This window comes from Gracilinanus agilis, chromosome 5 (genome assembly GCF_016433145.1).
Source record: "Gracilinanus agilis isolate LMUSP501 chromosome 5, AgileGrace, whole genome shotgun sequence".
NCBI lineage: Eukaryota > Metazoa > Chordata > Mammalia > Didelphimorphia > Didelphidae > Gracilinanus > Gracilinanus agilis.
In genome coordinates, this window is record NC_058134.1 from 208777540 (window position 1) to 208791062 (window position 13523).

A 13523-nucleotide genomic window follows, 5' to 3' on the forward strand; every position below is an offset into this window, starting at 1 on the left:
AGGAAGGAAGGAAGGAAGGAAGGAAGGAAGGAAGGAAGGAAGGAAGGAAGGAAGGAAGGAAGGAAGGAAGGAAGGAAGGAAGGAAAATTATTATTTTTATGGCCTATAAAATGTGTCTTGTCAAATGGTCAAAATGATTTGTTTCCTTTGATTGGTAGTCTAAGTTATCTGCCCCTACTAAAGACATTAATAGAAATAATGATTAGAGCTAACAGGATTTGTTATCACTGAAAAAACAGTATCTGAAGAAGATCATAATTTTCTAAAGGATTCAGTATAAACTTTCTATTATTTTCCTTTCACATTACTCAGAGTAAGTTCATTTCTTTGGGGAAAGGTAGTTCCCCTTATTATGACCACAGAAAATTATTATATTTTACTTACTTCATGATTTCAAAACAAGTTTTTCTTTCTCTGGGTTCAATTTGAGATTCACTTTTAACCCAATTTGGCGTTCACCTTTAACCTCAGAGTCCCAAGGCTGGACCAATAAGAGCTTGCTTAATGTCCTCAGATTGGTTGTTTAAAAGCAGTAATGAAGAGAAAAGGAAATCAATTCCAACTTCTTACTTTTATTCCTCCAGAGAATGAAAGTGGTCTGAGAATTTTAGTGTTCTGCCTTCTGGGAAAAAAAAAAACCAACACATTTCCTTCCTGCAATAATTTGTCACTCCCCCTAAGTGTGTACAATCTTATTCAAACTGCAACTTTAAAAGCAATCTTAAATCATTTTAAAGGTTTTTTTTTTTTAATGTAGTTAATCCGTCCATGTTTTATTTTCCTTAAACTTTGCAAAATTTTCTGATACCCCAAAACTCACCAAAATACTTCATAAAAACATCATAATTTAGAAATTTTCAGCAGAGAAATTAATTATTTTTCCATGTCACAAAGTTAGTCTCTTTCTTTTTTTTTTTTTTTAAATCCTGACCTTCCATCTTAGAATCAATACTGTATATTGGTTCTAAGGCAGAAAAGCAGTAAGGACTAGGCAATGGGGGTTAAGTGACTTGCCCAGGGTCACACAGCTGGGAAGTGTCTGAGACCAGATTTGAACCTAGGACCTCCTGTCTCTAGGCCTGGATCTCAATCCACTGAGCTACCCAGCTGCCCCCACATTTTGTATCTGCCTTTCCTTTTGGCAACCTCCAACATAGCCAGTGTTGAAGAGGCAGCTAAGTGACACAAGAGATAGAGTGCCAGATCTGGAGTAAGGAGATCCTGCATTCAAATGTGGTCTCAGATACTTCATAGCTGTGTGACCATGGGCAAGTCATTTAACCCCAGTTGCCTAGCCCTTACAATTCTTCTGCCTTTGAACTGATATTCAGTATCAATTCTAGGACAGAAGGTAAGGATAAAAAAAAATTTTTTTTTATAAAAAGAAAGGAGAGAGAAAGAGAGAAGCAGCAGTTAGATGGCATAGTGGATAGAGCACCAAGTCTGGAGCCAGGAGGAACTGAGTTCAAATCCAACTTCCTAGCCTTGCAACCTGGGCAAATCATTTAAACCCATTTGACTAGCCCTTGCCCTTTCTGACTTAAGAGTTGTTAGTAAAACAGAAAGTGGCAGGGAAGGAAGAGAGCTGTATTTTTTACAGATTTCTTTTTTTTAAGTTTGCCTTTTACAACCTGATCTTATTGATCAGGTCACAAGAAAAGGCCAGCTGTGGGTGGGTACACAAATAACAGGGCACAGATAAGACAGACATTTAAACAAGTGATCCTTTAAGGAAGAGCAGACATGTCCCATAGTTCTATAGCTATTCTTGGTTTCTCTAATATGAAAAAAAAAGGGGGGAGGGGGAGAACTCAGAATGGTCAAGCTGATTGCTTTTTTACCAAAGAAGAAATTGCTGGTATTAACATTTCCCTTCAATCTTCACCTTCTTCTTTATGAACAGGTTTTCTTTTTTGAAAAATTTGGCTAAAAATCTAGCATGCACAATCAATTTGATGACCCATACAGAAAATCCAAGACTAACTAAAACTAAAAGGTTCCAAATATTGGCTAAAACAAATCATCTGAATCCCCAGTATTTTCGTACCACAATCTGCATAACCCAATGGGTCTTTTCTTAGTCAAACCCCACTGGATGGGAAGTTTACCCCATTGCCAAGATATCTAGATCAAAAAGAAATTTACTCTTTTACTAATAAGAAATTTGTCTAAGAGAGTTCCTGGAGGAATACTTGTGAATGACCCCATTATCTCCTCCTGGGTGTCCCCAACAAGGAATATTCCTCTCAGAAACTCTTTTTTTTTTCTTTCTTTTTTAAAACCTTTACTTTCTATCTTAGAATCAATACTAAGTATCAGTTCCAAGACAGAAGAGTGGTAAGGCCTAGGCAATGGGGGTTAAGTGACTTGTCCAGAGTCATACAGCTAGGATATGTCTGGGGCCACATTTGAACCCAGGGCCTGGCTCTATCCACTGAGCTACCAAGCTTCACCTCGGAAACTCTCTTGAAAAAGAATTTCTCCTACTACACCCTGTCCCTAGAAATTTCCCCACACTTGAATTGACTGAAAAGTTCTAATAAAGACATCCCGATCATATCTGATGATCCTTCATACTCAATTATTCAGGGATTTATTTCTGATGTTATCCTCCAATTTAGCCAATGAATCGAATGTTCAATTTTGTGATTTTACTCTTAGAGCCTTCCCCCAACTCTTTTTTTGTTCTGGGTTCCAGTCTTAGTGGCTTAGTAACATCTGTTCAGGTTTCCCAAGTACTTCCTAGGTAGAGTATCCTAGATACTGCTCCATCTTTTATAGTCTCTCATCTTCAGAAGAGATAGCCCTCCTTCTTTGTCTAAAAAGAGCAATGTTATTGGCACTAGTTTTTCTTGGTTATCTAATTGATTACTCTTAGTGAAACAAAAATGTTTCCCTTTTGTCTTTTTTTTCTTTTGGTGCTTCTATTCAGAAAGATGTTAGAGTTGCTTTGCTTTATGATCTTAATTTTCAGTCTATAGGAACTCTCAGTGAAAACCATAGCTCTTCTCAAACACTATCTATGACTAAAAGACATGATAAAGTATAGTACATAGAGAGAGATCCAAAGACCAATTTCCAATTGAAAAAGATTTAGATTTTTTTAAAAATAGGGATTTTTAAAAATCTCTTACCTTGGGGGCAGTTGGGTAGCTCAGTGGATTGAGAGCCAGGCCTAGAGATGGGAGGTCCTAGGTTCAAACCTGGCCTCAGACACATCCCAGCTGTGTGACCCTGGGCAAGTCACTTGACCCCCATTGCCTACCCTTACCACTCTTCCACCTATAAGTCAATACACAGAAGTTAAGGGTTTAAAATTAAAAAAAAAATCTCTTACCTTCCATCTTAGAATCAATATTAAGTATTGGTTCTAAGAAAGAAGAGAGTAGTAAGGGCTAGACAATGGGGGTTAATTGACTTGCTCAGGTCACTTAGCTAGGAAGGGTCTGAGGCCAGTTTTGAACCCAGGACCTCTCATCTCTAGTTCTAGATCTCTAACTGTTGAGCCATCTATCTGCCCCTCAAAAATAGATTTTAGATGATTTTTAAATCAGCTTAAAACTTAGAGGCCTTATTTTATGCTTTAAAATCCTAAGGAAAAAATAAAGCTAAAAAAAGGGGGGGGGGAAGTTCTATTAAAAATCAAGTTGGTTGGCAGATTCTATAGCTGGAGAAAAATGAGAAGTGATACTAAAACCAGTCCAACTGTTCACACACAAACACACTCTTTCTCTCTCTCTCTCTCTTTCTCTCTGAAAAGAGAAATTGAAAAATAATTCCATTTATGTACACTTTAAACATTGTAGCTACTTTTATCAATTATTCTAATTCCAAAATTCACCTAATTGCTCTTGCCTGTGGGCCAGATGAGGCCCCCTGAAATGTTCTATCCGGCTGCATAGCATTTTCCTAATCTGACAAATACTATGAGTAGGATACAATACAATGAAACTTTGAAAGAGTTGCCTTAGAAACAGACGGACATTTCCTTTCCTTTGGCCCCCTCTTTAAAAAGTTTGCCCATCCCTGCACTAGAGCCTTCCTCCTATTAAAAGGAGTTTCTTAATCTCTCCCTCTGTCTATTTAAGAGGCAGAAAAGGAGGCAGGAACAGAAACATTTCTAAGTAAGAGCAGAGAGCAAAAGATTCTGTTACCTAGGAGACAAGGATCATATATAAGGAGCACTACTGAGAGTTTAGAAGCTCCTTTTCTCTGGCTTCCTGGAGAGCAGGATTCTGTGTCAGTCTCTCTCAGTCAAGAGGAACTGGCAGTTGACTTCTGACAGTTTAAACTGAGATACTGATTTAAGGAGGGTTTAGGAAATTAATGTTAATTGATTAGCTTAGGTAGGTAGTTAGGGAATATATTTTCAGATAGTAGTGTAGTTGAGATAGGCCTGTTCTGGCAGGCAGAAGAACCTGCCCTTGAAGCAGTTAGACTGAAGGTTTCTTAGACATTTTAGTTAGGATTCGGATTTTAGGTATAGCTGTAAGATATTAGAGTAATATTCTCACCTTCTTCCTTCCTATTTCCTATCCGAACTTCACCCAGAATCAACTGTTTTGTGTTTTACCAAACTGCTCTCCTAACATTTGTCAAACTCCTACCCCAAAATTTAACCCTTCATACTACCTAAAAGTGTCTAATGGAGAAATACCAATTTTAATTTGGAAATAATTGCTGGTCCCATTTTCCAGTCAGATTAGGAACCCTTTTCAAAATAAAAGTTAAAAGGCCATAAATTTGGAAATAAAAAGAAACTCACCATCCAGAGTTTGGAGAGACTTCCTGATATTCAGATAATTTGTATTCAAAGGTCAAAAGGAATCTAGCCTCCCAGGGCCATCCTCCTTGCAGGACCCAGTGATAAAAATATCATCCTGAGTGCATTTCCTATTTGGTCCATCAGGGAAGGTTATAAACAGATTTGGGGACCATAGCTTGACCTCCTACCTGGTATTGACAAAAAGTTGGGCCAAAAATATACAATCTGTAACAAAAGTCACTGAGACAGAGCTCCAAAAATGATCAATTAATTTATTAGGGATTGCAGTGGTCCCTAATCAATTGAATACAAGACCTTCCTCAGGCCAAAGACCCCTCTCCTCAGTAGGATTGGGAGCTTTATACTATTTGGAAGATTACCAAAAATAGAGTGTGATGGTACAATTCCATGTTCGGTTGTCTTCAGAAGTGAGGAAAATCTTATAATTGGCTAAGGGACATGTACATCAATCATGACTACCTCAGCTAAGGCTTTCAGGAGAAATCAAACATGTGAGCAAAACGAAAGGTCACATAGAAATTGGGCAGTAGTAATTCACAGATGAGGGGTATTATTGCTATAATAATAAGCTTCAGGATTAATGTAATGTCATTCTTTATAACAGACAATAATATCACTAATACAAAGAAGGTTGTATTCATTGTATTCCCAATTACATAACTCTTAGTCTAACAATATGTCTATGAATTTAACTTTATTTAATCCAATATCAATCACTGATCCCCATGAAATCACCATGAACTGAGCAAATACTAAGTTGAATTAGAGGTATCAAAATTTTTTTCATAATCCTCACAAAACCCTGCCAGTTGGGTGCTATTATTATTTCTATTTTACCTTTAAGGAAACAGAAGCAGACAGTATTTAAGGACCTTGCCCAGAGTCACATGGCTTTTAAATATCTGAGGCCAAATTTAAGCTCAGGTCTTCCTCCATTCAGGCTACTCTATCCACTTAGCATGAATTGATAAAGAATAAGGCAGAGCAGAGAAAAGAATAAACACAATAACAATAATATAACTCAAGTTTATATGTATTGTATTGTCTTTATTATTACTGCATCTTTAAGGTATATGAATGTCTGTGATGACATTATTTCTCTTTCCTTTTGATAAGCAAATAGATATGTTTAAAATGTAAAAGCATAAACTAATGTTAGTAACTGATTTATGTAAATAGAAACATCTATGGGGGCTCAAGATTTAAAGTGGCAAATAGGAAGAGTATATTCTCCCACACCAGGGTTACTCCTAGGACCTGAAAGAGTTTGACTATAATGGCTTAATTAGGTGGTCCTCTTCTGGAATCTAAGCTTACAAATAAGTGTGAAAGGAGGTTAGAGTAAGCAAGTCAACCCAGAAAGTAGATAGGTACCTACAGGCATGAGTAAAAGATGTGAGGGATTACAATGTGAAGCAGCCACCCATACACCTGGCTATTATACAAACATAAATGGACAAAGTATGAATAAGCAAGGTATGACAGGACTAATATCCACCAGGGTTCCTCCTATCCTTGCCCCACAAAGGGATTGGTTTTCCCTAAAAGATGACAAAGGACTTGAGTGGTACCTGCTTTCCCTAACAAAGTTTCCTGGTCACTACAAGTATAAAAATTCCACCTACATGAAGTCAAGGTCCCTCCAACATGGTAGGAGTCTGAAGATCACTTAAGTTGCCATACCTATCCCTGATGACCAGAAGTATTTCCATATGGAGATAAATATGTAATGTACAGTTATATTCTAACTAAACTAAGGATACAAAAGAAATAGAGGAATACCTTTAAAGAAATTAAAATACCTAAGCTAGCAAAAGACTAGGTAGATATTTTAAAGAATCTTATCTCAGAAAAGGAAATAGATCTAGCTATTAAGGAGCTAACAAAATAAAAATTCCTGAGCCTAACAGATTTATGGGAAAATTCTAGCAAATCTTTCAAGAATAATTAACACATTTAATATACATATTTCACAAAATACTCTCAAAAACTAAGAAAGAAAGAATTCTAACAGAATCCTTTTATAAGACAAATACAGTTCTAATTCCTAAACCAGGGAAAGATAAAACAGCAAGAGAAAGTTATAGGCCAATGATGGCAAACCTTTTAGAGATGGAGTGGCCTGCTGTCCCTCCCCTTTACCCCACACAGGGTAGGGAGGAAGTGCTCCCATTGGGCTGCTGTGTGGAAGGGAGGGTGATATGAAATAATGTCATCAGGCATAGTGGAGAGGGGAAGGGTAGCAGCTCTGCCCGAATCCCTCTGCCTTTTTCATAACAAACTCTGTGGAGGTGGGAGGGCAGCCAAGTGCCTACAGAGATCACTCTGCATGCCATCTTTGACACCTGTGCCATACATTCATCATCACTGCTATAGAGCATGAACATTGACTCAAAAATTGTAAACAAAATCCTATCAAACAAATTGCAATGCTTTATCCAAGAAATCATTCATTATGGTCAGGTGGGAATTATACCAGGAATGGAAAGCTCATTCAACATTATAAAAATAATCAATATAATTAATTATATTAAAAACCAAATATCCAAAACCATTTGAGCATCTCCAAAAAAAGCCTTTGACAAAGTATGACACTCGTTTATGTTAGAAGCCCTATAAAGTATAGGCATAAGAGAACCTTTTAAAAATATATCATAAAAAGCATAAAAGCAAAAGTAAATATGTATAAGGGGGATACAGTGAATTTTTTCCAAACAATACAAGAGTGAAGAAAGGATACTTACTCTTCTCATTATTTTAAATAGTTCTGGAAATCCTAGCAATAGCAATAAGCAAGAGAAAATAATTAAAGGAATAAAGATAAGTAAGGAGGAGATAAAAGTATCTTTGTTTGCTGATGACATAACAATTACTTGGAAAACCCCAAGAAATCAGCAAAGATCCTGAGAAAATAGCTTCAACAAAGTTGAAGGCTAATAAATAAATCCTCAAATATCAACAGCATTTCTATATGACAACAACAAAGCACAAGAAGCAATACTAGAAAGGGAAATCCCATTCCTAATAACTACAAAATACACAAAATATCTTGGGATCAATCTTCCAAGGCACACAAAAGACTTATGTAGTTTCAGTTACAAAATATTCCTTAAATAATTAAAAAAACTAAATAGCTTGAAGAATATTCAGTGCTCATGACTAGACTATACCAATAAAATAAGAATTACAATGCTACCAAAACTAATTTATACTTTTTTTAAATTTTTAATTAATTTGTATAACAAATTTCCACATGAGTTTTCATATTATATAATCCAAATTGTCTCCTTCTCTTCTTCCCTCCCTACTCCTGAAGCTGGCAAGAAATTCAATATGGGTTATACATTTATTTTCATAAAAAACATGTTTCTATATTATCCATTTTTGTAAGTGAATAATTTGTAAACCAAAATCCTAAACATATACCCAAATAAACAAGTGATAAATCATATGCTTCCATCTGCAGTCTTACTCCAACAGTTCTTTCTCTGGGGGTGCATAGCATTCTTTTTTCATAAGTCCCTTAGAATTGTTCAGGATCATTGCATTGCTATTAGTAGCAAAGTCCATCACATTTGATCATTCTATAGTATTGCTGTTACTGTGTACAATGTTTTCCTGGTTCTACTTATTTCATTCTGCATCAGTTCCTGAAGGTCTTTCCAGCTCTTTCGGAAATCATCCTGTTCATCATTCTTTAAAACACAATAATATTCCATCACTGTCATATACCACAATTTGTTCAACCATTCCCCAACTGAGGATCATCCCCTCAATTTCCAATTCTTTGGCACCACAAAAAGAGCAGTACTAATTTATATTTTTGATGTTATGCCAATCAAATTACCAAGAGGATACTTTATAGAGCTTGATAAAATAATAATAACAAAATAAATTTGAAAACAAAATATCTAAAATATCAAGGGAAATGATGAAAAGAAGAATGAAGGGGGAATAGTATTCCCGTTCTGAAATTATATTATAAAGCAGTAGTGATCAAAACCATCTGGTATTGGTTAAAGAATAGAAGGACAGATCAATAGGACAGACTAGAAAAGGGAGATTTAAAAATAAAACTCAACCCAGAGTTTGATAAAATGGAAACATAAATTACTTAGGGAAAAACTTCCTATTTGATCAAATCTTCTGTAAAATTTCAAGAACAATCTGGTAGAAATTGGGCTTAGACTAGCACCTTACATCACATTCCACATATATTCAAAAAGGGCATATAACCCTAATATAAGACCATACTTTTATAAAATTAGAAGAGAAATAGATCATATACCTTTCATTGCCATAGGTAAAAGATGTATTCTTGTCCAGTTAATAGATAAAGATAATTACCAAAAAAATAGATAAGCTTGATAACTCAACACTGAAAAGACAATGCCTAGAATAAGAAGAAGGGAAATGGTTGAATGGGAGGAAACAATTTTGTATCAAATTTTTCTGATAAGGGTCTGTTTTCCAAGATATATATATACATATATATACTGTACGAATGTATGTGTATAACTAATATCCATTCCCCAATAGATAAGTGATCAACGATATGAATAAACAATTTTCAAAAAAAACTATAAAGTATTCATGACCACATTAAAAAATGCTCCACCCATTCTGAATTTATCTTGGTGTAGGGTGTGAGATGTTGATCTAAATGTAATCTCTCCCATATTGTTTTCCAATTTTCCCAACAGTTTTTGTCAAATAGTGGATTTTTGTCCCAAAAGTTGGACTCTTTGGGTTTATCATATACTGTCTTGCTGACGTCACTTACCCCAAGTCTAATCCTCCCTTCTGACTCTTAGCCAGTACCATATAGTTTTTTCCAAGTCTGTAAAAAAGTTTCTTGGTAGTTTGATAGGTATGGCTCTAAATAAGTAAATTAATTTGGGTAGAATGGTCATTTTTATTATGTTAGCTCGTCCTACCCATGAGCAATCAAAGTTTTTCCAATTGTTTATATCTAGTTTTAATTGTTTTGTACCATTTAAAATCACCCTAGACAATATAAAATACTTATGGTACCATATCGTTTTGATGACTTGCTTTATAGTATAGTTTAATATCTGGTACTTCTAGGCCACCTTCCTTCACTTTTTTTTTTCATTATTTCCCTTGATATTCTTGATCATTTGTTCTTCCAAATGAACCTTGTTATGGTTTTTTCTAGTTCAGTAAAAAAGTTTTTTGGTAGTTTGATAGGTATGGCACTAAATAGGTAAATTAATTTGGGTAGGATGGTCATTTTTATTATGTTAGCTCGTCCAATGGTTATATCATTTCACAGCTCTAATATGTGCTTATCTTCTCACATCCCCTCTAACATTGCCTCTTACCATTTTTTGTCATTTTTCCAACTGGCAGGGTATGAAGTGAAGTGTCAGAGTTGTTTGTGTTTACATTTCCTTATCATTAGAGATTTGGAGCATTTTTTAATGTGGTTGTGAATACTTTATAGTTTTTTTTTAATTGTTGAGAAAAAATTGATGAGAAAAAGGTGCATGTAAACTCCAAAATAATTACAACAACACTTTTTTGTGAAAATTAAGTATTGGGAACAAAGTAGATGCCAAACAATTAATTGAGGAATAGATAAACAGATTGAGGCACATGAATGTACAGTGATAGCATGCTGCCATGTTATAAGAATGATGTGTGTGATAAATACAGAGAAGCAAGAAAGATCTATATGAACTAATGCAAAATTAGGTAAGCAGAACCAAGAAAACAGTATCCATAGTAACTACAATATAAAATTAACTACAACAATAAAAATATATTTAAAAATACAACAAAAAAGAAAAACATAACAAAAAATTAAAAGTAAATGTAACAAAATTATAAAGATCAAGTTATGAGAAGAAATCCTCAACACACTTCACAAGTGTTCAGACTTTACCAATGTATCAATCATTTGTGCTAACTTTTTTCTCCCTCTTTAAAAAAATACTATTTAAGTGGATTGAGAGCCAGGCCTAGAGACAGGAGGTCCTAGGTTCAAATCCGGCCTCAGACACTTCCCAGCTGTGTGACCCTGGGCAAGTCACTTGACCCCCATTGCCTACCCTTACCAATCTTCCACCTATAAGTCAATACACAGAAGTTAAGGGTTTAAAATTAAAAAAAAAATACTATTTATCATATGGAATGGTTCTTGGTCAAGGGAGGAGAGGATATACATGGGATATCAGGATGATGTAAGAAACAGAAAAAAAAATTTAAGATGGTTATTGGACATTTCATTTGAAATGTCTGAAAAGCAGTTGGAGGTGAGAGACCTCTAAGGCCCATTCCAGTTCTAAATTGATGATGCTATGACTTTGCTGTTGTTTTGTAATTTTTTAAGTTTCTTGGTGTCTTTTGTTTCTACATCCCATTCATTTCTAAATCTATATTCCCCATTCCCACATCTATGAGCTTTTTCCTGTACCAAAGTTTTAAAAAAATCAATTTATATTCACTATGCTTAAGAGCATCACAATATTTCTTGCCAAAAGGTCCCCATATCTTCTCTGATGAGAAAAATATATGTTTTTTTTCATCTCTTCCCTGAGCCTGAGCATGATCATTCTAATAATAATCTTATAATTAATAATAGTGGGAAAATAATACTTAATTCTGAATTTGTTCTGTTTTCTGTTCTAAATATCACCAATAAGAAATGTTTTCTGAGGTAGAAATGAAGGAAAATATCAGAGCTAATCTGTATGTATAAAAATAATTATAGCAGCTTTTTCATGGTAGCCCAAAATTGGAAACTAGCAGAGTGCCTATTAGGAAATGATTAACTATACTGTGGTACTTCAAATGTAGTAGAATATTGTTGTGTCATAATAAATGATGAAGTGGACAATTTCAAAGGAAACTAGAACAATTTCTACAAACTAAAGTAGGGAAAAGTTGAGCATAACTAGGAGAACAATTTATATGACAACAATAACATCATAGAGAAAAACAATTTTCAAAGACTTTCAGAGACAGGGAGGTGGCATCGTAGATAGAGCATTAGGCTTGGGTTCAAATCTGTCCTCAGACACTTCCTAGCTATAGGACCCTGAGCAGATCACTTAACCCCAATTGCCTAGTCCTTGCCACTCTTGTCTTAAAATTGATACTAAAACAGAAGGTAAGCTTTAAAATTATTTAAAAAAAAAAGACTTTTGAGCTCTGATCCATTTAATGATATACCAAAAATCCAAAAGAATTAAGATGAAACATACTATTTATCTGCTGATACAATGGCAATAACACAAAAATGCAGAAAGTGATGCACATTTTCTGACAAGGCTGAATGTGAGAATGTGTTTTGCTCAACTATAAAGCTATGAATTGAGGGCTTTATTTTTTTTTTATTTACTCAATAGGAGTATAAAGGGATGGGAAGATTAGTTCTTTAAATGTTTAGTAAATGAAAATTTTTAATGTTTTAAAAATGAAGCTAATTCAATTACATTGCTAAAACATTTAAGCTATTTGAGGGAAGGCATTGATTTTTCATTGCAACCTCAGCACTTAGCACAGTGCCTAGCACCTATGAAGCATTTCATAACTGCTTGTAGATTAATTGCTTAATAATATTTTAGTGAGCACAAAAAAGGTTTTGTAATATTAATAAAATAAATAACATTTTAGGTATTTAGATGGTTCATTGGATAGAGTATTGGGCCTGGAGTCAGAAAGATTTGAATTCAAGTCTGATCTCAGACACTTACTAGCAGTGTGATCCTGAGCAAGTCACTTAACTTCTATTTTCAGTTTTCTCAACTGTAAAATGTAGTTGATAATAGCACCTCCCTCCAAGGATGGTTGAGAAAGCTCAAATGAGATAATAATTGTAATGTGCTTAGCACAGTGTCTGGCATTTAATAAGCTCAACATAATTGTTATTATTATTAAAATATTGTTTAACTTCATGCTTTTATCATTTCTTAGATCCACTGATATATTCAAATAGATTTGCTTATAGATTTTGCACATGGATTTAATCAATCAAAAAATATTTATAACTTCCATCTGTATGTCAAGCATTGTGCTGTATACCAGGGACACAAAGGGGGGAGAAAATATGCTTAAATAGTCCCTGTTCCTATGAGCTTATTTAACAGATTCCTTGTAATTTCTAACCACTGGTCTACAGTCTACTGGTGAGGACAGCATTAAGTAGCAGATGATAACTGTACATCAGGAAAAAGTCTGATGCGTTTAGGGGTTCCCACCCAGGAAAGGGGAGAGTGATGCCTACAAGGTGGCCTGAGTAGGGATGTGTCAATAATCTTCCCTCTATATCTAGCCATAACTGAATTTTTTCTGATCACTTCATGCATTTTAACCTACATTTTGGTCTTAGATCATTTTCAATTGAGCATTTCCTTATTATTTCTTGCCCAGATCTTTCATGAACACAGGGAATTCCTTGGTATGGAAATTTTCACCAGTAAATCAAATCAATACTTTAATGCCTTAGAAAGTGGGGGGAAAAGAGGGACAGCTGGGTGGCTCAGTGGATAGAGAGCCAGACCCACCCTCAGGAGGACTTGGATTTAAATCTAACTTCAGACACTTCCTAGCTGTGACCCTGAGCAAGTCACTTAACCTCAACTGCCTACCCATTATCATTCTTCTGCCTTGGAACTTATATTGATTCTAAGACAGAAGGTTAAGTGTTTTGAGATAGAGAGAGAGAGAGACAGAAAGAGAGAGAAGGAGAGAGAGAGAGGGAGAGAGAGAG

The 13523-nt window shown here is 35.0% G+C and overlaps 1 protein-coding gene across 1 annotated transcript in view; it reads right to left on the bottom strand.

The window, feature by feature from the left end:
• ADA2 (adenosine deaminase 2) overlaps nt 1–13523 on the bottom strand; it is a 94077-nt gene that overhangs the window by 79098 nt on the left and 1456 nt on the right. The gene's annotated exons all lie outside the window — the stretch shown is intronic.